The sequence below is a fragment of the Triturus cristatus genome, chromosome 12 (genome assembly GCF_964204655.1).
Source record: "Triturus cristatus chromosome 12, aTriCri1.1, whole genome shotgun sequence".
In the NCBI taxonomy this organism is placed as follows: Eukaryota; Metazoa; Chordata; class Amphibia; order Caudata; family Salamandridae; genus Triturus; species Triturus cristatus.
Genome location: NC_140595.1, coordinates 230,607,097 through 230,632,135, shown reverse-complemented (window position 1 = coordinate 230,632,135; position 25,039 = coordinate 230,607,097). Strand labels below are relative to the sequence as shown.

Below are 25,039 nucleotides of genomic sequence, written 5' to 3'. Positions count from 1 at the left end.
ACAGCCCGGTTGAAATATGCTTCTTTGTTGGACCAAATTGAGCATCGGGGAGCCAGGGGGCAGCATTTATAGTATCTTGGACGTACTCCATACCTATCTTCAGGTGTAGGGAGAAATGCGGGAATGAGGGAGGGACACCTAGTAACGGTGGCAGAATTTATTCTCCTCTGTATGCATCGCATCCCTACAACCCCAGATACCTATTCCATACGTTAAAAACAGCAAGCATTTCCGGTTGTATATCTCTAGTACAGGGGCAATAGGCTTGTTACCAATAGACATAGCAAGTGAGGAATTAGTACCTACAGCTTGAGTATATCGGGATATTCTACTTTTGATACAAGTAAGCCAAGTACAGCCTTCATCAAACTGCAGGCCTAAATAAGGAAAGGAACTAACCCTATCTTGGATTTTGCCATCAATATTTAGGGTACGGGTTTTGGTATTTCTTCGGCCACAAATCATAGTAAATGTTTTCCTAAAATTTGGATCCAAGCCCAGGTCTCTCATAAAACTGACGTAACTAATGATAAGTTTTTATTTTAAGGGCTATTATCCGCACTTGCCAAGAGGACCAATTAAATTTCAATTCAATTAACTTTATTCGACCTTAACCATTAGGATCATAAAAGTGTGAGAGTCGTACATACAGTCAATTAATATATCTCATTTACATAGCATAATAATCAATAATTACAGGTAAAAACAAGGTAAAAAGAGTTGTATTAAAAATACAATATTAAAAGACGAGTAAATTCATTTAAGATTTAAAAGATACATACTAAACAGTGCCATCATCAGTTAAGGTGCAAGCTATGGGCTGATCAGTCTCCGATTTACTAGGGTCAGACATAGATAGGACGCAATGGAGAAACATACATAAGGATCAGGTAACATTTGAAGGAAAAACAGAGCTGGACTACATCGGGCAAATTGATATTTCTGAAATATTGGGCGAATATACTTTTTGCGCTCAGTAATATAAAATTTACAAAAAATTTAAAATGAAGATTGGACTGAGGGGAAGTACCGTCAGAAGGGCATACTGTCAGGGAAAGCCCAACATACAAGGGATGAGATTTAATCCAAAATGTATTAATACATATCGGTAACAAATGTAGGTCACAGCAACCAAGTATGAATTTGGGCCCTCAGGAACAGAAGGCAGTCCCAAGTATAATGCTACCAAGGTTTTATTACAATTAGATGCATATCTCTTATTTTCCCTGAAAATTTGAAAACTAGATTTAATTTCTGCTTTAGGGACTTTCTGGCAGTTAAGAGGTTCATTATATAATGCTTCTAGGCCCAAACTGCGAGGCTTATTATGATGGCGGGCGGACATCAGTCCGCCCCCCATCATAGCAGTGCTGGAGCCGCCCGACAGACGTGCGGCGGTTCCACCAGCCCTATGTGGGCGCATCCTGGCCTTTCGACATTGTGAACAGTGCTGCTGGCTGCAGCACCGTTCGCAATGCCAAAATGCCACGATGTGCATTCCCATGCACAACGTAGCAGGCACCACGCGGTGCCTGACACCTTGTGCATGGGAATGTAGGGGGTACCCAACCCCCCCAGTGCACCTACAACCTCCCCCCACACTGAGGGGGCCAGTAACGGGCCCCCAAACCCAATCCCCGGCAGCCGCTGCCGCCATGGAAAGGCCTCTTCCAGGGCACATCATAATATGGCGGACTGTGCCTGCTAGGCACCGCCACCATATTAGTGGCCCATTTCCGTCTGCCAGTCAATCGGTTTGATTGCCTCTGGCCGAAAAGCGAGAGGCGGGCAGTGCGTCCGCCCCGATACCCACCGCCATCCGAATTTGGCAGTGGGTAAAAGAAAGACCGGCACGAAAGACCGGCACGAAAAGGCAATGAAAAACTGCCATCGTACTCCCTCGGTCGTAAAGAGGCGGCCGGGGGAGTCCTGAGGGATTTCCAGACGGCGGACGGGCTCTCCGAGCCTGTCAGCCATTCGGAAATCTGAGTTGGATTCCTTTCCGACCGAGCCCATCGGAATGGCTCGGTATGAAAGGAATCCGTTCCGATTCGGTCGGAAGGGCTCCGACCATCGTCTGGAGCCCTTCCGGCCGAAATCGGAACCGTCCCCTTTGTGTTAGTCAGCGCCAGCCTCCTCTCTGCTTAAAATTCAGCGGAGTGGGACCACAGTCATAAACATTACCCCTATTCTTTTGAACCTATTTTGCCTTAAGACGGAAATTATCCAAAGTAGCCTATAATGCTGTCATTGCTATAAACAACCCCTCTATCATCCAAATACGGGGGGGCGTCACATGAGTCTATTGGATTAACAAATTGCATTGTTACGAACATGGTGGGATTGCATGACTCACCATTTGCAGACCATTGCCACTACTGTCAAAGGAAAATAATAAATATAAGATAAGATAATGGAAGAAAAGACTAGAAATATCATGCGATGTTATCGGGATTAGTTATCGAACACAAGCCCAAATGCAAATGAGAAACATGCTACTTAAGAACTGATCACAGAACTTGTATAAGTAGCATGACTGTGCTGAAAACATGAATTAGGAATCAGAAATCGAAAACAAATGAGGAGTGCTATGTGGAAGCACAGAAAACTAAAACAAAAAATACCTTTTCCTGAATGCAGCGGTGATGTCTAAAGGCGGCTTGGAGGGCTCAGGGTGCACCATCTCTGGAGCTTGAGTCCTTGGAAAACACGCCGGTCTCTGAGAAACCCCTCAGCAAACGGGTTTCCCATTAATAAAGGTGCACTGGAGTGGGGGCCTGCTTGTACCCTGGGGGGACTGTAGAGTGTGTGCTGATACAGGAACACTAGTTGGTCCCTGCTTGTGCCCCAGGGGCACTGTAAAAAGCACGCTAGATGAGTGCAATGCCGAAGACATCCATCACATTGGAAAGGGAAAGGTAGGGCTTGCGTGTGCGTAGCTGTTGTTTCCCTGGCTATACTTCAGGGGAGTCAATTTTTAAAACAAGGACCTCAGGGCAGTAGCCACAACTGCATGTGTGAAGATCTGTTCTGAATCAGAACTGAAAGTAAAATAGAAAACATGAAGGGAGGAGGAGCCATCACACGCTGTACAGTATGGTGACCAAACAAAACGATCTCTTAGTGAAATCGCCAGCGAGGGAGTCAAGCCCATACAGGAGGGATATTTATGCAAATGCACCAGTAACAAGCTAGCATTTGTAAATGACCCAGATAACAGCCAGTGGCAACTGGTGGCTGTGCCAAACCCCACAGAAGAGATATAACAAGTTGATCAAGCTCGACCTAAATATTATGCTTTAACTGTATACAGCAGAGTACAGGCACTATAACATGATTTTAAAACGTGCTGGAATTCAACAGTAATAATAAAAGCAGTGAAACTGGATTTTCATGCAGGCAATGGCCGGCGGTCCACTTTGGATTAAATCCGGATCCAACATTTTGTAGAGGTAACTACTCCAGCTCCATAGATTATATCCTCTTAGACCTGCAAATCTGGGGAACAGTATTGGCCAGTCCCAGAGTTGAGAGTGATCACAATCCCCTGATTTTAATAGAATGCAATCTTAAACCCTGTATTGCGTGCGAAGGACTAACGACCAGTAACGACGATAATATTTTGGCAGATAGTGAGATAAGGAGCCTAAGATCAGGTTAGTCAACCAGAGTCATTTATAGTGCCAAGGGAATGGGAAGAACATTTTAAATTGCTCTCCTGTAATTCTTCACAGCCAACTAAGAAATAGTCTCCGACCTTTGACCGGCATACAGTTGCCACCCTCCCCATCTCGAAAGATCGCCACTTGTGAAAACTCTGGCAGCAATTTGCTCTCAAAGGCAGAGTAAGGCCCCAGGGTTGAACTGGATTCTTTCAGATATGTTTTGTTTCAATCTTTCAATTTGGGTACCATATATTAACACTGTCTGTAATGCCATAACCGCAAGTACACCCATGCCTTCTGCATTGAAAGGCACTGAAAGTGTGCCAGTCGATAATAAAGGTGTGTTGCAACCTTCTGAGCTAATATCGCCCTATCAGCCTATTAGATAACTTGCAGAAAACATTCAGTAAGCACTTTCTGGGACAACTTACATCTTGGATAGGGGACAAGAACATCATCTTCCATCTCCAAGCAAGTTTTCAGCCACAGACATGAACCATTATTCAGGTATTTAGGCTGCTAAGACAGTGGATATAGGAGGTGGTACTCTCTATTTTTCCGTCATTGACTTGCGTGCAGCATTTGATCTTGTCCCAAGAGTGATGCTGTGGGAGTTTTTAGCAGACATGAATCTCCTGGGTAATACGTTGAACATAATTATGCGTTTGTGTTAAGAGCATTACGCTGGATGTATGATGTTACAACGCATGCTTTTACAACGCATGCTGTTACAACAAATTTTTTTTTACAACGCAAATGCTGTGACAACGCAAGTCTTTACAACGCAAGTCTTTACATCGACTTGCAGTAGATGGCGTGCTAACATTAAAAAAGGGTAATTTACTATTCTAACTCCAGTCCACGTTGCAGTAGGGAAGGTGTTTGGATAGTAAACTACACTATTTTTAATGTTAGCACGCCATCTAGTGCAAGTCGATGTAAAGACTTGCGTTGTAATGGCATGCGTTGTCACAGCATTTGCGTTGTAACAGTTTCGTTGTAATGGCAGTGCGTTGTAAAAGTTGCGTTGTAATGGTTGTTCACCCATTACGCTAGGATCCAGTAGGGTTTTAATGGGGAACTAACAGATAAGATTGATGTATCCAAAGGAGTTCACCAGGGCTCTTTCGTGGCCCCCACTCAGTTATTTCTGTTTATTAACAAATTCATTATTTGTTATATTGTATTATTGACTCACCATCCATGGCAAGCAAGAAGGTGCCGGCTCTGTTTTTGTTGCCAACGCTACCTTGCTGCTCTCCAAAACATGCTCAGGGCTTCTGTCACTCATGGGTAGGCTTTTGCTCTTTTGTGATACTCGTGGGCTAGAGATCAATACTGAAAAAACAAGTGTGTGGCCAATTCTAAAACGAAGAGATTGGGTTCCATTATTAGTATAGTCATTATCACATTAGAGAGAGTAATGAAAGTTGATTAACTGGGAATTATACTGTCAAACAACAAGTCCTGTAACCCCCAAATCCAAACGAGTCCTTCAGTAATCATCCATAGAGCATCAGCAGGAGTGCTGCCTTATATGACGCCAAGTTGTGGGGTCTTTGCAATACCTCTCCTCTTGGTTTGGGCTAAAATAATTTTAGAAGGGCCATTGCTAGTCTGGGGCTCAGGATCCCTCTCCCGCCACTCAGAGTGAACCTTGCTATCAAGCCCATCACAGAAATGGTGAGATTGCTACACTTAATGCATTGCTTTCCGGTCTGGTTAATAGAGGGACTTAAGCCAAATAGAGAAGCCCTAAGTGAGATTATAGCCCTGAATGTCTAGTACATAAATCCCTTGTTTGGCTTATATTAAGCTCCCTTTCGATACTTTGGGGTTGGGAAGTCTCTAAAACGACCCTGTAACCATCAGTAGCAACACCAAGGGTATTCTCAAACAAGCATACTGGGCAGATTTTTTTTACATCCAATGAACCCTCTGACACTCTACAGAGCAGTATTTAGGACTTTTTAATGCCCAAAAATATATTTAAACTAGAGGATGCCCTGGATTTTATCCATCTGACTAAAGCTCTCTAATTTGTTTTTGCAGTGTCGCTATGGCGGCCTTCCATTGGTACCTTTGTTTCATCTTGGACTTTATTGATAAACAAATTGAAAACTCTTTCCAGGCTGTCATTCTACAGTTGGGTCGGAGGAACATTATTTATTTTTCTGTAGGGGTTATTGCAGATCGAGATCTAGATGGATTGCACTAATGTGTCAGGGGCTGCGGCTGTGCAGCCTTGTTAACTTTCTAAGAATATGCAAAAGTGACACTAGGGCAAATGTGCTGTTGGCTGTGGCTAAATTTACTATGTCAACATGGTCAATGCATCAGAAGATCATAGCCTGCGTATAGATCACAGCACTTTTGCACTGTAGGCACTATCCATTTAACCAATCAGGGCTCTACAAATCTTAAAAATCGTACTTGACCTGCAGGTCTAGTGACTAGAATTTTCTACTCGACCTAACATCAATGTACTCGACCCACAAATTGGTTGCATACAAATTTTCTTCAAAACATTTGCAGCGTAGTTGATCAGTGACCAATAAGACATGATCACATTTTTTAGCCTCATTACCATTCTCACTGCAATGTTTTGAAAGTTACCAGCATGGCCTTGGATAAACACTCATCAGTACTCGGATACACCACTGAACCTTAAACATACTAGAGTGCAGCCTCAGATAAACACTCTTAGCAGTACTCGGGTACACTACTGTACATTACACATACTAGAGCATGGCCCCTGGATGAATACTCTTAGCAGAACTCAGGTTCACCGCTGTACCTTAAACATACTAGAGTACAGCTCCGGTGGCTAAGCATCCTGTGATTCCTAGCAAATCACTTAATCTCCACGTGCCTAACAAAAAAGAGTGTTGCCTTGTGTAAAGTAACTGGTGCTCATGTAAAACACTCCAATACCTTCAGGTCGAGTGAGCGCTATATAAATCTGCAAAACAAAAACTCTTAGCAGTACTCGGGTACACCGCTGTACCTTAAACATATTAGAGTACAGCCCCGGATAAACACACTTCCCAGTACTCGGGTACACCGCTGTACCTTAAACATACTAGAGCACAGCCTAGGAAAGGGCAGATCGCACCATGGCTTGGGACAGAAGTAACTGTATGACTGGAACGTTTTTACGGGCTCTTGCATTTGTATTTTATGTCCCAGCTATCAGACCAGGCATGCTGTGTAAGCACAACTAGGGCCACATATACAAAACTGCCCTGCTTTAACATGACATGATATCGTCATTTTTCATCACTCCTTTCCAGGTCGTTGACGTGGGGACCTGTCTGTCAAGCGACGGTGAAGCCTTTCAGTGCGATTTCACACCATAGATTGTGATTACAACCTGCTCATACATCTGTTTCACTTCCTGGTGAGCTCCACAGCCTGGCCTTTCAACTTAATGAAGTCGGCGCCAGCCAGATCCTCCTTGTGAACGGCCGTGCTTCATATACAATTAATTAAAAATCACCCAGGGAAATAAAAAGATAGGCGTTTAACGTGATTGGTTATACAATTTGGAGTGGACATATATTTTCGTTCTTGTCTACTTTTCTCCAGCCTCCTTATATTTTTACCTCTTTTATCTTTGCCAACCCACCCATTCACTCCTTCCTTACTATAGATCGTATTATGCAGCTAAATATTTTTGTAATTAAAATAAAGGGAATCGTGGGGCGCTGTTTACCCTCTGCATCCCGCCGGTGCACCCCCGACTGCACCCGCCTTGTAGAGACTGTAATCCAACATCTAAGCTGTGAGAAAATACAAAATTTCATGCGCTTCCATCTGGCGCCTTGATGGGCACCGCAGGCAGCTTGTTGTCACCTCGCGAGCTAACATTGGATGAGGCACGTGCAGTGAGTGCCCTCTGGCCTCCCTCTATTAGAGTCCATGAATGCTTTGCAGTTTTGAAATCTCAAACCGTTTTCATGTGCCTCTTCTAGCTGTGGTTCTCTGAGCACTATCAACCTTCTGATCACAGGCAGTTAGTAGTGCTAATGTGATCGCACACGTTAATTATAATTATGTCTAATACCTAATTTCTAGCCAACTAGGTTTATTTACGTTGCCGGTAGGTTTGTGCTTTTACAGGATAGAAGACTTGAAGTCTGAAACAATAACAAGCGTAACAATAGCCCCCGCTGTGTGTCAATCCCCTTCAAAGCCACTCTCCCCAACAATCGGAGCAAGAACCCCTACCGTAGGGTCCCCCGCAGAGATATCGAGCTGTCCTCGGCAGGCGCAGGCTTACATCACGGGCAGAGCTCCACTCGCAGGGCTCCCAGAAACATGGTTAAACACCCAAGGTGCTTCTCTAGGGCACCAGTGTCGTGAATGGCCTGCCTCCAGTCAAGTGAATTGGGCCCAGGGGTTGGCAAAGGCAGTTTACATGCTTCTCCGTCAGTATATCCTGCTGCGGCTCATTGTAATCAGCCGATGAGAAGCGGGTATACTTTACTGTGTGGAGATTAGGAGATTAGCTACGATCTGATTGGTTGATTGCAACTAGGCCTCAGCAGACCGAGCGGCAATCAGCCAATCAACACCTTTGCTTTTCCCGCATTTTGTCACGGAGAGTTCCTGAATATTTCACCCAGCTGCCCTCTAGAGCCTTCAACCGGCACTGCACTTTAGCACAGCGACAAAGCTCACTCGCCAGGCCGGTCAAGTAGGCCTGAAAACTGTCTCGCCCTGGAAGAAATTGACTCGCATTTGCGAGCGGGCGAGTACATTTTTCGAGCCCTGCCAATATTGCTGTTGATGGATTGGACTTATTAAAAGGTTATTGATGTCCCATTATTTTAACATTTGATGACTTTAGTTTTTATTGATATCACATTGTTGATAAATGTTATCAGTCTGTCTTGTTAACAATTTGAACTGTACATTATGCAGTGTGTTTTTAATCTTTGTACTTGTCGATGCATAATTTGGTATATGGAATTGGGGTTTCCATTAGTTCCTGCTCTCTTTAAACCCTGGATGTGCATCTCAAAATCCGTTATGGGATATAGAAAGTACCGGGAGGAGATACAGAAGGGGACATGGAGAGAGCTAAGAAGACTTACAAAGAGGGTCACACCTGGAGGAAAAAAACAGAGGATACGTAATTTAGATTCACATGTTGTCCATTAGTTTGCTATCTAATGATTAGGTGAAGAAAAAACATTCTGAAAACACAAACTTTTTATTTGGACGACAGTCATAGGTGGAGTAAGTATGACGCATGATGATGTCCAAAGGAAGCCCAGTGAACTGAAATGCGTCAACGAAGACGGTTTCTTCTCAAAAACATCAGAGAACTTCAACCAGAGTGGGAAATCGGGTCATATAGAATATGTTTTTGTCAGAGTTATTGTTTTCGTTGTACTTCTCCTGCAGGTTTTGGACAGTAGTCCTTTTGGATTCTGTCCTCTGTGTCATCCTCCTAGTTCTTTTGGGCCCTGTTCTCTTTTCAAAACGAATGCTCTTAAAGCGCAGAGGGAGAAATATTAGATCTATTTACTCCGTATTTACTCCATTGCATCAAGATCTGATTCCAGAAAACCTGCAGACTTCCGAGCCGAATTATTTTGATCAGGATTTTGGCTCCAAGATGATGGCTATGATGTACAGTGAACAGTGCTGGAATATGGAAAACGCTTCTGTTATTTTTATGATGTACAATAGAAGGAGGAATGAAAGCCCTATGTAGACATAGCCATTAGGTGACAAGATTTTATTTTTAAAATCTGACACAAGGTGGGGAGGACATGCCTGGTTTTCACATAAGATGGCCGCTTACGAGTAGTGCTCTGTGCCCAGCCGCTAAATCCTACTAAAACCACCATACATTTTGCTGCTCATTTCTTCAGAGCGTTATGGCTGACTGGTGGAGCGATAGTATAGGGTAGAGCAGTGAAATTAATGCTCAAGGCGTAGGTGGGGCAAAGAGAGTAGGGGATGCTGGCAGAGCATGCCCTCTCCTCAGAGGTCCGGCATCAATTGGGAATACTACTGAGCATGATGTTTGTGATCATTCCGTGTGTCAGATGGGTTGCCTGTGTGCTTCGAGGCCACTTGTGGCCATAGATCCAAAGTGAGAGACCGCTGTGGGCAGGGGGGAGGAGGCTTTCAGCTCTGGTCAGAGACTGACACTGATCGCCTGGCATGGGGCACCATTTTGAAGGAGTGGTGGTCAGATGCAGAGACCGACTGGGCCCTGAGCCCATGCTGTTGGGGAATAGACGGACAGTGACTGGCAGTAAGTGGTCGGCTGGATTAGCCAGGCCAAGAGGAAATTTTATTACAGTTTGACATCAGAAGAGAGCCAGCTTCCATTGGGTTCCAGGATGTGGGTGGCGTGGTTCAGGTGATGTACCCATGTAGCACAGGTACACGTGCTCTGTACTGGTATCACCCAAAGTCTGGTCTGTCACACATAGCTGGTGAACAGGAGATTGCAGTGCCCTGCTTACTGGACATGGTGTTGAGCCTGCAACCGCTCATGGGTGGCATTTGCTCGGGTGGATGTTTCCCCTGTGGAAGGTCGTGGTATTGGCGGATTCTCACTGGAAACCCGTGGTACTTACGGGCTTCTGCAAAAATTAGTTGGTGGCATTGTGGGTCCACACCTACTGCAGGCCAAGGGAGTGCAGTTCTATTCTTCTTCTGGGGTCTGGGCAGGAGCGATCTCTGCCTGCTTTATCTTAGAGTTCAGCTTCTCTGGGAGGTGAAGTGGGGCAGAGCCAACACTCTCCAGCAGTCGCATGTCTTTCGGGGCAAGCTGAGTTTTCTGTATTCCTTTTTCCCAATCTGTTATGCCTGGGCACCACCAGAGGCGCAACTAGAGCCAAATTTCAGCGGGGCTAATACAATTTTTTTTGGGGGGGGGGGGGCCTAATTCTTCCAGCAATAGGCAATGTAGAGATGCAGGGGCTCTAAGAAAAGGGTGAAAAAAACACCAAAGCCTCATTAACAAATAAATGATCTTTTAATGACCTGTGAAGTTCTTGGGTGCAGCTGCAATAAGATAAACGCCAGAACAGTCAGCCTACAGCAGCTCAAAAACTGTCTGTGTGTGTGCCCGGGAAGCTGTCTTAGCCAAGACTGACACACACGACAGGGGGCACAACAGTGATATTACTGTATTTACGGTTCATGAGATGGACGCATGCAACCTTCCTTTGTGGGCAAATGCGACCTCCTCGGGGACAAACAAGTTTTTCCTTGAAGTTGTATTGCACGCTCTGTGGCAGTTCACCAACTGTGGATTTCTCAGCAATGTTTCTTTCATGCTGAGATCTGCAGCTGTCGGGCGCCGCAGTCATGGATGTTCTTGAATATTGAATGAATACCCACTATTTCAAAACGTTTGTCTTCACCTCATATCTTAACATATTGGCGACAATCAGATCTTGTTTTCGCACCCACGACCTGCATTTTTTCAACAATTTTCTCCATTGGATGTTTTTTTACCTCCTTATTTATTACTTACCCAATCTCCAGGATACAGTTGGCAACTGTCGACAGCCTTCTTTGTTCGTCAGGCAGAGTACAGTATTGCCTCTTCTGGTTACGTTGGATTTATTTCTTCCCTTAGTCTTCCTTGTGAGCTCTTCTCAGCCGGCTGCCTTCCCTTCAGCCGCACTTCCGCTCACACTCAGTTTGGGGATGCACACATGCACGCTCATCAGGAAGTCCCAGCGTGCCTCCCGACCGCAAACAACACACCTCACCTCATCGCATCAAGAGAGTGCACTTTGCAGCTGCCCGAGGACCCCGCAGAGGGCCACTAAAGAGGGCAGCCCTTTAGTGCGGCGTGGTTTGTGGCAGGCAGGAGGCAGAGACTGTTGTCCTTTTTCATTGCAGGCGGAGTTACAGGGCGATCTGGAAGCAAATGGGTACAGAAGGGTACCTCTGCACGGCACCATAGGGGGTGCCAGAGCCAAAGCCCAGGAGCCTCATGGGAGGTTCCTGGAAAACCGTGTCGGCGCCCCGTTAGTCCTTCGGGCGGTTGTGGGCCTGAACAACCGGGGGCCTGCCTTGCTACGGTCCGCCCTGAAAGGGGCGTGAGTAATAAGGGACCATGTGTCACGTGACCTGGGAACAGGATCACCAGAAGGGGCAGCACAGATGGGGTTCGGTCTAGTGCTGCTTGGCTCATCAAGCGGGCAGGCGGCCCAGATGGTTGCCTGCCCTTGGATCGCACGTAAGATAACCCACCATATTACATAACGGTGTATGTAATAAACCTGCAGCAGTTTTACCCAAACAAAAATTGTGTGGTGTGTTTATTTATTAGCATGCTTGCTATGTGTGGCGGGGTGGGTAGTGTTGCCAATGGCGGTGCTATGGCTCTTCACTCTCCCAGCGCTGTGCGCACTGGCTGGCTGTCACACTTACACACCCTTTCCATCCTCTACGCTGCAGCAGGGCACACAACACATTCTGGCAGGAGCCCATTTCAGCCTTATGTGTCAGTTTTCCCACCGGCTACTAACTCCATTACTCCTGTAAATCCAGCAGCCTCTACAATCACCGCCCAGGTACTGTCATTTCACTTACCTTGCTCTCCACTTGGCATCTTCTCCTACGGAGTAAGCACTTAACTCAGGTACAATCACTTATTTCATTCTAAAAAGGAATTACTTTTACTATACATTATTGCTTATCTCACATTTGTTGTATAATTTTGTCTACAAACCATGGGTTCTGCGCAGCAAATCACACTCCCTCCACCTTTTTTGCAGTCCCCAGGCATACCACGCATTAAATAGCGTCAAGGGATCAATTTTTGGGAGAATTATCTGGTAGCAATTGATGCCACAGGTTTTTGACCCGTACGTAAAGCAGCTATTCTTTATAGTTGCATTAGCCTTGCTGCGCAAAACGTTTTTGACAATTTGCCTCATGCACCCTGAGTAGGTTCAGGTGATGACTGGGATCCTTTTAAGGAAGCATTAGCTCGTTTAACTAAGCAATATGATGAAGAGCCAAGTATCATGCTCAACCGTCACAACTTCTTTAAAAGAAAACAGAATGTTGATGAAAGTTTGAAGTAATACATAGCAGAACTGAGAATACTTGCTTCTACGTGTGAATTTGGAGCGAATGCATACATTTCCATTAGAGATCAATTTTTCTTCGCATGTTTCTCTCACAAAATTCAGGCGAGACTATTGATTTTTTTTTATTTCTTATTCATCTTAATGCTGTTTCTTGCTTGCAGCTGCAACCTGTCTTGCAATTCGGTCCAAGTCTCTCTGGCCCTGGGGAGTTAAATTGCTCTTTCTCCACCATTTTTACTCCTTCTAGAGACTGCAACACTTGCCAGGCTAAGCTCTTGGAGCCGCTGCTGAACTGGCTGAGCATTACACCGGTGCGCTGCCGCCCACCGTAGATTTTTGTTATGGAACCAACACCAGCCCACCATGGAGGTACAAGTGACGGACGGTGGAAGCAGCTCTGGTATAAAACCAATTCTCATCGTAGGGAGCCAGTTCTTTGTGCTTTGCCAGCTTGACTGTGTCCACCCATTCAGGTACCTTCAGTTTTCCTGACTTTTTCAGGAAAGGAGACAGAGCTCTCACAAACTCCTGCGGGTTCACGTCTTTTACTGTAACACTGGGCATCTTGCGTCTCTCCTGCTACTGGAAAGGGAAAAGGGCAAGACTATTGAGTTGCAGGAATCCCTCCTTATCAGAAACCATTGACATAGCCAAAGCAATAGAACGCTCTATGATTTCTTCCAAAGCTATCCATGAAGGCCAATCTATTAACTCACTTGTCTCCCAACTTGAGGCTTCCATCAATGTGATTTCTACCATTAACATTTTGATAGCAGGTGTACCATTTCGAGTCATGGCCGATTCTGGCTCACCTATCACAATATTGTCTGACATTTCATTCCAGGAGGAGTGAGATGGTACCATACCACTCACTCCAACTGATGTTAACTGTAAGGCTTTTAGGGAAACTGAGATTGACATGCTTGTTTTTTTCAAATCTAAGTTATTGTGTCTAGGGCTTAATGTCTTTACCAAAATGTATGTTGCAGTTAAAGGCAGGAACATAGTTGCCTGGCAGGATCTAGCTAAAAAGGGAATTTACCTAAAACCAGGTACAGACATTCCTATTATCCTTGGTGACTTATCTCAAGGTTACATAGCTGATGCTGCATACAATGTGGATACTATATCTATTGCTAACTCTTCTTTTTCAGTTATTTCTTCAGCTATCAAGAACATTGTCAACCAATTTCCAATGGTTCTTATTAATAAGATTGGACCCTTAGTGACAGGGATAATCTAAAACAAGTCCTAAACAACCTCTGATCTGAGGGGTTCATTGTCCCATGTGACTTTTCTTCTTGGATTCCTCCCATTGACGTTGTCCGAAACAAATCTGGGGAGGTGAGACTCCGTGCAGACTCGCGCTCCTTGAACAGCAACATCATCATAGACTGTCATTCCTTCCCTTGAATCCACGACCTGTTGGCTGGCCTGGGCGGTTCCAAGTATTTTTCCCTCATTGACCTATGCTCTGCATATCATCAGATTCCCCTTAGCATGGATTCCCAAGAACTCACCACTTTTGTCACCCCTTTTGGGGCATTCAAGTATCTCAGGCTCCCATTTGGCTTAGCCTCAACTGCTAGCGTGCAGGACGATATCCTGGTTCATGCCAGGCACACAACATCACCTTGTCCAAGGTTCTTTCCAAGTTGTGCACAACTGGCATGACTATTAGACATGAAAAATGCAAGTTTGGTGTTCAAGTACTGGATTATCTAGGACACACACTATCTCCAAATTGTCATTAATTAAAGTTGTTTGTGATGCATCACCACCCAAGGACAGGGATGCATTACGCTATTTCCTTGGTTTATCTGATTACTATGCCCGTTTCATGCATGGCTATGCCCAAATTATGGAACCCCTTTGAGGTTTGCTTAGAAAAGGTGCCAAATTCATTTGGAATGAAGAGTTACAAGATACCTTCAACCAAGTTAAAGTCATTATTTAACGTGCTCCTGCATTACAGCCTCTTCAGGATGATTGTAAATGTTTTTTAGGTCTCGCCTGACCCAGCGCATGCGCTGGTCTGGCGAGACTTTTAGTAAGGGCTTCAAAAAATGCTACCATGGCCGGCCTACAGCTTGCGTGCATGTGCGCGGGCGCGTGCTTACGAGCAGATGCGCCATATGGCTTTCCTCTCGCTCTCCCACGCGCGCGCCTCGCTCTGCCTCTGTCTTGCTCGCCCCTCCACAGAGCACGTCTCGCGGCCGGGCGACTTGCAAAATCGCAGCCTCGTGGCCGCGGGTCTTGTGCAATCGCGGGCAATGCTTGCTTAAGGTGCACTGCATTTACAGCAGTTCTTATTTAACAAAGCAATGTAAAGCAGCCCGTTCTACTCACAAGTAAACAAACACAACAAACCTTAGACATGGAAACGGGTCTATTGTGCTTTTCACTTAGATTCCCTTTTGTCACATGGTTGTGCATGGACCAGTCTTTAGGCTGATGAGGTCAGAAGCTTGCAATGGCACAGCTGATTCATCTGTGCAGCTTTTCAGGCTTTCAGGAAAAAAAAATGTTCAACAAACCTGTTGACATGATCATAGCAGTATCTTCCTTTCTACCCTGCACTTGGTTTTGTTTGTCCTCGGAGCAGGTGTTATATAGTCTCTCGGGGTCTCTGATGCGGACTTATCACTTGAAGTACTGGGTATTTTAGACCCAGCGGTGCAGGGGCACACACCCTATGACTTCTGGGTTCACCCTGTTCCAGACCTACAGAAACACAGAGTCTTCTGGGTGAAGTCAAAGATTCGTTTATTGGCTGCAGACCAATTACAGGTATCCTAGAAGTACAACAGCGTGTATGTTCTCAGGAGACTGCTGAAAATCATAGGAACGGACTTCATCTTAAATACAGTTTTCCCTGCCTCAAGCATACATTCCTAGGTTTTATGATATGGCCATTACATGTATACATTTCAAAGGAAAAGGCAGAGTCATGATGACCATCCCACATTCCAGTTCGGCCAGCCCACAATGATTTACACAGTAAGGTTCAGATCCCACATCGGATATCGATAGACCCCCCAATAAACATGAGCATCTCCTGTTTTGGGAAACAAGTCATAAAGCAGGAACAAGCAGGTGTGAAAGAGATTAGCCGGAGGTTTGTGTAGAATGAAAGGGTTTTACGATGGGTCAAGCCCTGATGCTAATCACAGGTGGACGGAGGAAGGGGAGCTCGTGAGACCAGTTTGACCCGGGGCAGCAGAGCCAGCTGCCCAGGTCACAAAGAAGTCACGGGAAAGCACATGTACTGTGAGGCCCGTATTTGCTCCATTATAGCCTATGTGAGGGCAATGACAAGATGGCCACCGCTTCCAAAATGGAACCCGCGTAGTGAAGCAGAATAACGTGTACACAGTGCATTCATAGCTAGAACGATATATAAAGCACTCGTACATACCGCATTTACCATTTGCGGTTTGCTAATACCAAGATAGACAGGGGTAGGACCCTGTCCCCTACGCGGTCCCGAATATTAAAGTACGACAGACCCTCCTTTTGCCCTTACATAGGCAATCACTATACTCATCTCAATCCGAGTCTAGGTCAATGTTCGCAAAGTCATGGAGATGTTGCTGTAGCATCATCCTATTACTTAGCTCGTCCCTCGATACAGGTTTCCTTACACAGAAGGTAGCACAGAGGCCACATATCGCAGGAGCACACTGTATGCACAGACAGAACAGGAAAAGAATGGCTAAGATCATTCCAATGACCATCAGAACTTTCCAACCCCAGGCAGATATCAGTTCCCAGAACCACCCCACCAGTGACCAGTCTCCCTTATCCACGTGTATGGATTCAGATATTTTATGGAGTTTGGAGATGGCTTGATACACTGTTGGAGCGTTATCTGGTATGAAAATGCAACAACTGGATTGAATAACCTTACATACCCCACCACGGTCTGCAAGAATAACGTCTAGAACCATGCGGTTCTGCAAAGTCATAAGGCGATCCGCTTGGAGCTCAGCTGTCAGATTACCAAGGGCACCAGCCGTTAAATTTACAGTGGATTCAACCACACGTGTCAGTTGTCGCAGGTTCCTACTATTGACCATAGGTCCCCAAAACGGCAGGAAACCCAAGAAGTAGTCTCCCGCTTCCTGACCGGCAGTATCCTCCTTACTAATCACACCTCTCACAACTCTGGTCTTGTGATAATCGGAGGCAGCAGTAAATGTCGGCGGTAGTAGATTCGCAATATAACACGTGCCCGAGAAATCAGGGGGCAGCCATGTATATGCTCGGTCATTACAGATGAAATATGTACCCTTGGCAGCCAAAAACGCAGGGGAGAACTGTGACGGGAAAGTGTACGTTTCAGTACAGTCACTTCTTCCCAGTTGAGCTCTAGGATTCTGACCATTACCCTGTAAGCAGAACCGACCCATGTGGGGTACGACCCAGATTGGGGATGAGATTTTTCGCTGTCTTTCACCCAGACTAATACTATACCCCGTCGCGTTCCATCCTACATAAGGTCTCAATTCTTCTTTGGGAATGGATGAGTATGCATCGATATCTCTGCTCATATCGGCAACTCCTTTCATCAAAGCCTTATTATTGGTGATAGGTCTGATGGAACGCGGTTGGCGAGGGGAGTACGCATCTAGTGCATAGAGAAACATGGTCTGGAATGCCCATGAGGATCCATTATAACTATACGGCAGCACCAGGTAGGGAATACCCTTGTTAATGGTATGTGGCATTAACCCACACACCCAGCAATTGGTCGTATTCATGACTAGTTGGTGCTGGTGCAAGAGCTGGATAAACGAGTTATTTACAAACTCTGATTGTCGGGTCTGTTCGTGCTCAGGCAAAGGGTGAATAGAGTGAGAGGAGGCGGTAGAAAGAGGTATGGGCTGTTCAGTGGGTGCAATGGGCTTTTGAGCGGAGAAAAACACAAATCCTACAATAAACATTATGATACTACACAGTGTAAAAAGGCACAAAAATACAAAACATTTGCTTTTTACAATTCTACACATCCTTGCTTTAAAGTTCATTTCCTCAACGGGTCTCTCCATCTTAAAAAACTCCATCCTCTAAACGGGCCGCTCGCGGCGGATGAGTTTCTTCTGCTAAGGAGTACGCCTGTCAGTCCAGGGAAACGCCCTAGACCAACCAGAACCGTTGACCTAACGTCTTCGGCCTGTACCCCAAAGTCTTGGCACCGCGAACCTGCGGCTGAACCCGGATGGTGGTTCGAAAAACAAAAATCAAGAAAGTCTTTCAGATGGGAGAGCTAAAAATGTCAAAAAGGGAATAGTAAGGAAATCTTTATTTGTCCATGGGCCTTGGTCTCAAATTATAACGGAGACGGCCAGGTGCTGTTTGGTCTTGGAACAAAAGTTCAGGCTCAGTGGTGTCCAGTCGATTTGATGGTGGCACAGCTTCCTGTAGAATATTGTCACTCTCTTGGTCTGAAACTGTGTCTCTTATGCGTGCGTCACTGAATGGTATAAAACGAGGTACAGTGTCTGTCTCAGAGTCGACGATACCCTCCTGGACCCACCGGTCATATGGCAGAGGCAAGGGGACTACTTTGCAGTGGGTGCCATGGATCCAGTGCTTCTTCCCTTTTACTCGCACCGCTGATCTTGTCGACAAAAGCACAAGGTGAGGGCCGATCCAGCGAGGCTCGTCGTTGCTCTTGCGCTGGAAATTTCGGACTAGCACCCACGTACCAGGGTTGATAGGGTGTCCAGGAGTTTCAGAGGCTTGAGGGAGAGTATCATGTACCTGTTGGTGCAAAACACGCAGTTTAACAGTCAAATCATACAGGTAATCGAGTAGTACTGGATGCTCAATCTCACTAAATTTCGTAGGCCTCGGTACACCCCATACGTTGGCCGGGCGGCCAAAAACAACCTCGTAAGGGCTAAGTCCCACACGTGAGTGTATGGTCATTCTGGTGGACAGGAGAGCTAAAGGCAGAGCGTCAGGCCATTTAAGACCGGTGCTCGCCTGGATTTTGGCCAGCTTGAGCTTTAAGGCTCCATTGTAGCGTTCTACTAGTCCAGCTGATTGGGGGTGATTTGCAGCGTGGAACTTTAGCTGGATGCCTAAACCTTCATATACATTCTTCATCACTTTACCCACGAACTCACTTCCATTATCACACCACACCATTCTTGGCATCCCAAACCTAGGGAAGAATTCTTTCACAAGGGCTTTGGCTGTGGATAGGGCAGTGTTATCCTTTAGAGGATAAGCCTCTATCCATTTTGAGAAAGCACAAACAACCACCAGTACATATTTCAGGTTGTTGCATCTTTCCATGTGAATAAAGTCCAGCTCCAAAACTTCGAATGGACATGATGGGGGTGCAAAGTGACCAGCCGGAGTTGGGGTTCCCCTACCAGGGTTGTACTTCAAGCATACCATGCAACTCTTAACCACATTCTCTGCACACTTGGGAATCCCAGCATTTTGCCATACTGGAGCCAACAACTTGCATATACCTTTCGTACTGATGTGTGCCATTCCATGTGCCATTGTAACCACTGGGAGTACATATGCGTCAGGTAACAACCATCGCCTATGTTCTGTCAGATCAATCCAACAACCATTCTCATCCAACTTACCCATACTTTCTCTCCACTTGCTTAAGTCTTTCTCTGTGGCTTCAGCTTGAAGCGACTTCACACTCTCTATTGTGTTTTCACACATCCCAACATTATCTACCCATCTTGCGGGGCCTGCAACATACATTCTAGTCTTTACATTCTGTGCTGTTTCTTTCGCGGTCTCATCAGCAAACGCATTCCCACGTCCAACATCATCTGTAATTTTCCTGTGCGCACTGCATTTCATGATCGCAACTTGCAACGGTAGGGTCAGTGACTCAAGGAGATCATTCACCAACTTGCCATTCTGAATTTTAGCTCCATGCGACGTCAGGAACCCACGCTCTTTCCACAGTCGCCCAAAATTATGAGCCACGCCAAAGTGTATATATTTACTCTCATTCCTTCAGACAACACGCATGCTCTCGTGAGGGCGATTAATTCTGCTGCTTGGGCCGAATTATGTGGCACTCGTGCAGTTTCCACAACTGTATGCAAAGTCGTGATAGCATATGCAGCAGTCGTGTCACCATTGGGGAGCTTGAAACACGAACCATCCACCCATAAGGTACCATCACACTCAGTCAGGGGAGCATCTTTTAGATCCACTCTCCCTTTCGTCTCTTCTTCCGTTCTGAACAGACAGTCATGTTGCTCACTCTCATCTAGGTCTGCTGGATGTGGCAATAACGTAGCTGGATTCAGCGTATTGCATCTCTTTATGTGTATGTGATTTGCTAACAGTGTAAGCTCATAGCCCGATAATCGCGCACTAGTCAAGTGTTGTGTCTTGGTCCTATTTAATAATGTGTCTACAGCATGTGGAACCATAACGATCAATGTGTTGTCCATTACCAAACCAGCAGATTGTCGGATAGACATAGCTGCAGCAGCTGTCGCTCTCAGACAGCTTGGCAATGCCCTCGCTACAGGGTCTAAGGTTGATGAAAAATATGCGCACGGGCGCGGTCTGTCACCAAAAGGCTGTGTTAACACTGACAACGCACATCCATCTTTCTCGTGAACATAAAATGTAAAAGGCTTACTGTAGTCAGGGGTACCCAACACAGGTGCCGAACATAATGCATTACGCAATTCCACAAAACTTTTCTGGCACTCTTCAGACCATGGGATAGGATTTGGTGTGTCTTTGCATGTTAAGGCTAACAAAGGTTTTGCCAACAAGGAAAAATTAGGGATCCAATGCTTACAGTATGAAGTGATGCCCAAGAAAGCGCGCACTTCTCTCTGTGTTCTTGGCACACTCAACTGTGCAATGGCTTGAATTCTTTCTGGGGTCAGTTTCCTTCCCTCCTTCGATAAGAGATGACCTAAGTAGGTCACTTCTTGTCGACAATACTGCAGCTTTGAGAGAGACACTTTATGATGGAAAGCAGATAAATGGCGCAACAATGACAATGTGGCTTCTTTGCAGATCTTTTCAGTATCCGCGGCGATTAGTAAATCGTCGACGTACTGAATCAGAATAGCGCCACTAGGTAAAACAAGTGCATCAAGCTGCGCTTTCAAAGCTTGACTGTATATGGATGGACTCTCACAGTAGCCCTGAGGAGCGCGTTTGAAGCGGAAGCTTCGGCCTCCCAGACTAAAGCCAAAAATGTCTCTGCTTTCTTCTGCAATTGGGATGCTAAAGAAAGCATTCTTTAAATCGATCACTGAAAACCATGCAGCAGAGGCTGGAATCATCGTTAACAAGGCAGTTATATCAGGGACAACTGGAAACTGTGGCACAACAATTTTATTAACCTCTCTAAGATCAATCACAAATCTAAACAGGTGGCTGTGAAGGGTCCGTTCGTTTTAAGACAGGTAAAATCGGACTATTGCATACGTTGCCTCTTGTCTCTTCAATCACACCCTTATTAATCAAGTCGCTGACAATGTCTAACAATGCTTTCTGGCCTTCATTAGAGATCTTATACTGGGGAATACGTGGCAGTCTGACATTGGCCTTTAAAGTCACCACGTATGGCGGTATCTCCAAGAGGCCCACATCATTGGGACCAGTAGCCCAAAGGGCATCCGGAAGGGATGACAATTCAGGTGGCATTGTATTTTTAGACAAGTACATCGGGGAAATCACTTTCTTGCCTAATGTAAGTTGTACTCCTGACGGTGAACAATACAGTGTAGCATGCAATCTTTTCAACAAATCTAATCCTAGCAAATTCTCACCACAACCTGTTGTTAGGATCAGGGGTGCTTTCAGCTCGCAAGTGACATGGGACTAGAAATCGGGTTCCTAACCGGGGCGCCAGAAAAACCTACTGAAACATTTATATCGCCAGACAAAGGTGCGCCAGGGAGTTTGGAATGCATGATTGAACTCTTTGCAGCACCAGTGTCTAGCAGAAAGGGCTCCGTTACATCTGCTGTAGTTACCTCAACATACGGTCCACTCTGATCCACTGGCACTGAAACAACTCCCTCTCTCTGTCTACGGCTGTCCTAGTAATCATTACTTTCTGCATCACCGTCCTCTGCATAATAATCATTATTATAATACTGAGCCGTATTACTAGTCGTATTGGCTTGCTGATCAAAGCTATTAATGGCGCTTTGGGGCGGAAGAGGACGCGCGTTCTGGGGAACACTTCCACGCCCTCTGCCTCTAGGAGCTTGCTGACCACCTCTACCTCTTGCGCCATACGCATTACCGTTCCGCTGCATTAGTTTAGGGCAACTATATTTAAAATGACCTTCCTCTTTGCAGTATGAACATTGGTTGGGACCTACAGGGACACGTGGTTGATAATACCCGTTCATCTGCTGATTATTCTGAAATTGTTGGGGTTGGTGATAGACACCTTGGGGTTGCCTATAATTATTCTGACCTCCACGTGGCGGATAGGCCTGCTGTAAAAGGACCTTTGTCTTTAATTCCTTCGTTTTCTTTTCTGTCCTATCTTTCTCGTCCTTATCTCTGTTTTCATAATACTGTGCAGTAGCCAGTATTTGCGCTGAAGAGGAAACAGCCCAAGCACTTTCTGAATCTCTTAACTTTTTACACAGGTCAGGAAGTAAATTCTGCACAAACTTATCCACAAACAACCGTTGGCCACCCTCAGTACTCATATCTTGCCCACTGTGGTCAACAAACGTTTCTTCAAACCTAGTAAAGAAGTCTGACACTGTCTCATCTTTCTTCTGCTTGCATGCAGATAACTTGTCCCAATTTACGCGCATCGCGGGCATTATTGTCTTCATATACGTGATGATTCTACCAGGCAGTTCAGCTACTAAAGGCTCAGGTTTCGCACCACCAGTTTGTCTAGCATCAGCAGCGATGATATTAGCCCATGTGTCTCCTAGTTCTGCAGCATGATCCGTATTACGTATGGATCCCCACAAAGGCTGTGGAACCACATTCTCAAACAGCATATCTACATCAGCCAGATTCATTACACACGATTCTGCAGTCTGTGACAACTCCTTATAATAACCAGTAGGGTTTTTACGGGGATCAGGCAATGACTGCTTGAGTGCTAACACCTCAGATCTTTTCCATGGAACATGTACCCAAATACGCTGGAAATGTGCTACAACAGGTGGATTAGCATTTGCATCAGCGGGTCTCCAAACTGGGGGAACCTCACGCATCGGATATTGGCGTGCTTTTACCCTCTTTCCCACAGAGACATCAGGTTCAAACAACGACTGTTGACAATCATCATTCCTGAAGGACAATACAACCGCAACAGCTTTATCTACCTCGCTATCCACAATTATACCAGTTCCAAAGTCAAACCTCACTCTACACAACTCCTGCGGGCTCGGGTTTTTACCACTATCCTCCAATTCTTCACAGAGAATTTCGCACATTTTCTCAAACACATATCTCTGTTTTGGGGCATCCCACTGATGGAAAACGTTGACAACTGATTCCACATCATACAATGAAGGGAAAACAATCCATCTACGCGCCATGCTATCTATTACTTTTTTCTCATCTGGGTTAGGCAATTGACTACGCAGTTGCTTACGCTGTAAACCAGGAGTCGCACCAGACGAATCAAAGAGAGGCGACATTAATGTAGTAACCACATTAGCTAAGCGCTGTCGCGCTGAAGGAGAAGCTGAGGCGAAAACAGGGGGAAAAACATAGGGAAGAAAAGAGGATGCAGAAACAGGTACTGGAGTGGTGCAAGGAAGAGTGTCAGGGGAGGCAGCTGCCGAACTAGGCAAAGTCGCAGGAAGTGTAGGGGCAGTTGGAAACACAACTGGCGGCCCTTGAGAGGGCTGCGCTATATGGATAAGAGCCGGCTGCGCAGCAGCTGGCGGTAGCGGCAAGGCTTGCAGTATATTCACTGGAGGTGGCATATTCACAAGCTGGGGAGGTGCCGTGGCATTTTGAGCATACGGGGGTGGCGAACTCAGTAAATGCGACATCAGGGGATCTTTCTCCTTTTCTTCTAACTCATTCTGCTTAGAGTGTGGTAAAGCTGGGGAACATTTGTCGATCCCTAACTTACGCTGCCTGTGCAATTGCTCATTCATCTGCTCCTCCTCATTATCTTTAAATTGTACAGCTGCTTGCATTACTGTCATACCTCTCTCCCTTTTATTCTTTTTCGCTAGCTTAATTTCCTTCTGTTTGGCTTCCTCTCGCCATAAGCGGAAAGAGTCAAACATCGCCGTCCGGGCTTTCTTTTTGAACAATTTAATTTCCAAATTATCTAAAATATCGGTATCGAAACTACCATTTTGGGGCCATTTGAAAACACCGTCTTTCCTGGTGTAGTGGATCCATACTTCGTTATATGCAATGGGGCCTACGCCATGTTTTACATAGAGCTCATAAGTTGGAGTTCCAACCGGAGGAACCGGACATGATTCCTCTAGCTGGAAATCTTTTCCACAACCCAAACAGAATAATCTACCAAATATTCTAGAACCAGGCATCTTTGCTCACTAGTCTAGATCCAAACGTCAAAGGATTATCGATTACGATAGTCTCGTGAATACACGAATCCTCTGGCTTTGGCGTTTGCAAACTCCAAATTACCAAATTACCAAATCAAACGATCCCGAAGGATACCAAACAAATGGGAGACGCTCCACTTATACTTAACTGAATATTGCTGATCGATGGCGTCACCAGAAGACTCTCTCGATTGTTTCGCTCTCTCAAACTCGTCAAGGGTCCAAAACAGGTCGATTAATCAGGGCAGCAGTCCTTCGTAGCCGTCGGGACGCGGAGAACCTCGCAGAAAAGACTTTCGGACCACGTCGACATGCAGGGGTCGATGAAGTGGCGGCCTTCCTCCGGAATTTCCACACGAAGCTCCTCACGAACCTCTGGCTTGGACTGGTACCGCTGAACTCGAGCCCAACGTTGGGCGCCAAACTGAAGTACTGGGTATTTTAGACCCAGCGGTGCAGGGGCACACACCCTATGACTTCTGGGTTCACCCTGTTCCAGACCTACAGAAACACAGAGTCTTCTGGGTGAAGTCAAAGATTCGTTTATTGGCTGCAGACCAATTACAGGTATCCTAGAAGTACAACAGCGTGTATGTTCTCAGGAGACTGCTGAAAATCATAGGAACGGACTTCATCTTAAATACAGTTTTCCCTGCCTCAAGCATACATTCCTAGGTTTTATGATATGGCCATTACATGTATACATTTCAAAGGAAAAGGCAGAGTCATGATGACCATCCCACATTCCAGTTCGGCC

General features: G+C 45.7%; 1 protein-coding gene and 1 pseudogene across 2 annotated transcripts in view; one reads left to right on the top strand and one right to left on the bottom strand.

The window, feature by feature from the left end:
• PLEKHG4 (pleckstrin homology and RhoGEF domain containing G4) overlaps positions 1 to 25,039 on the top strand; it is a 1,592,954-nt gene that overhangs the window by 382,794 nt on the left and 1,185,121 nt on the right. The gene's annotated exons all lie outside the window — the stretch shown is intronic.
• On the bottom strand, positions 12,884 to 13,316 carry LOC146775770 (small ribosomal subunit protein eS19 pseudogene; annotated as a pseudogene).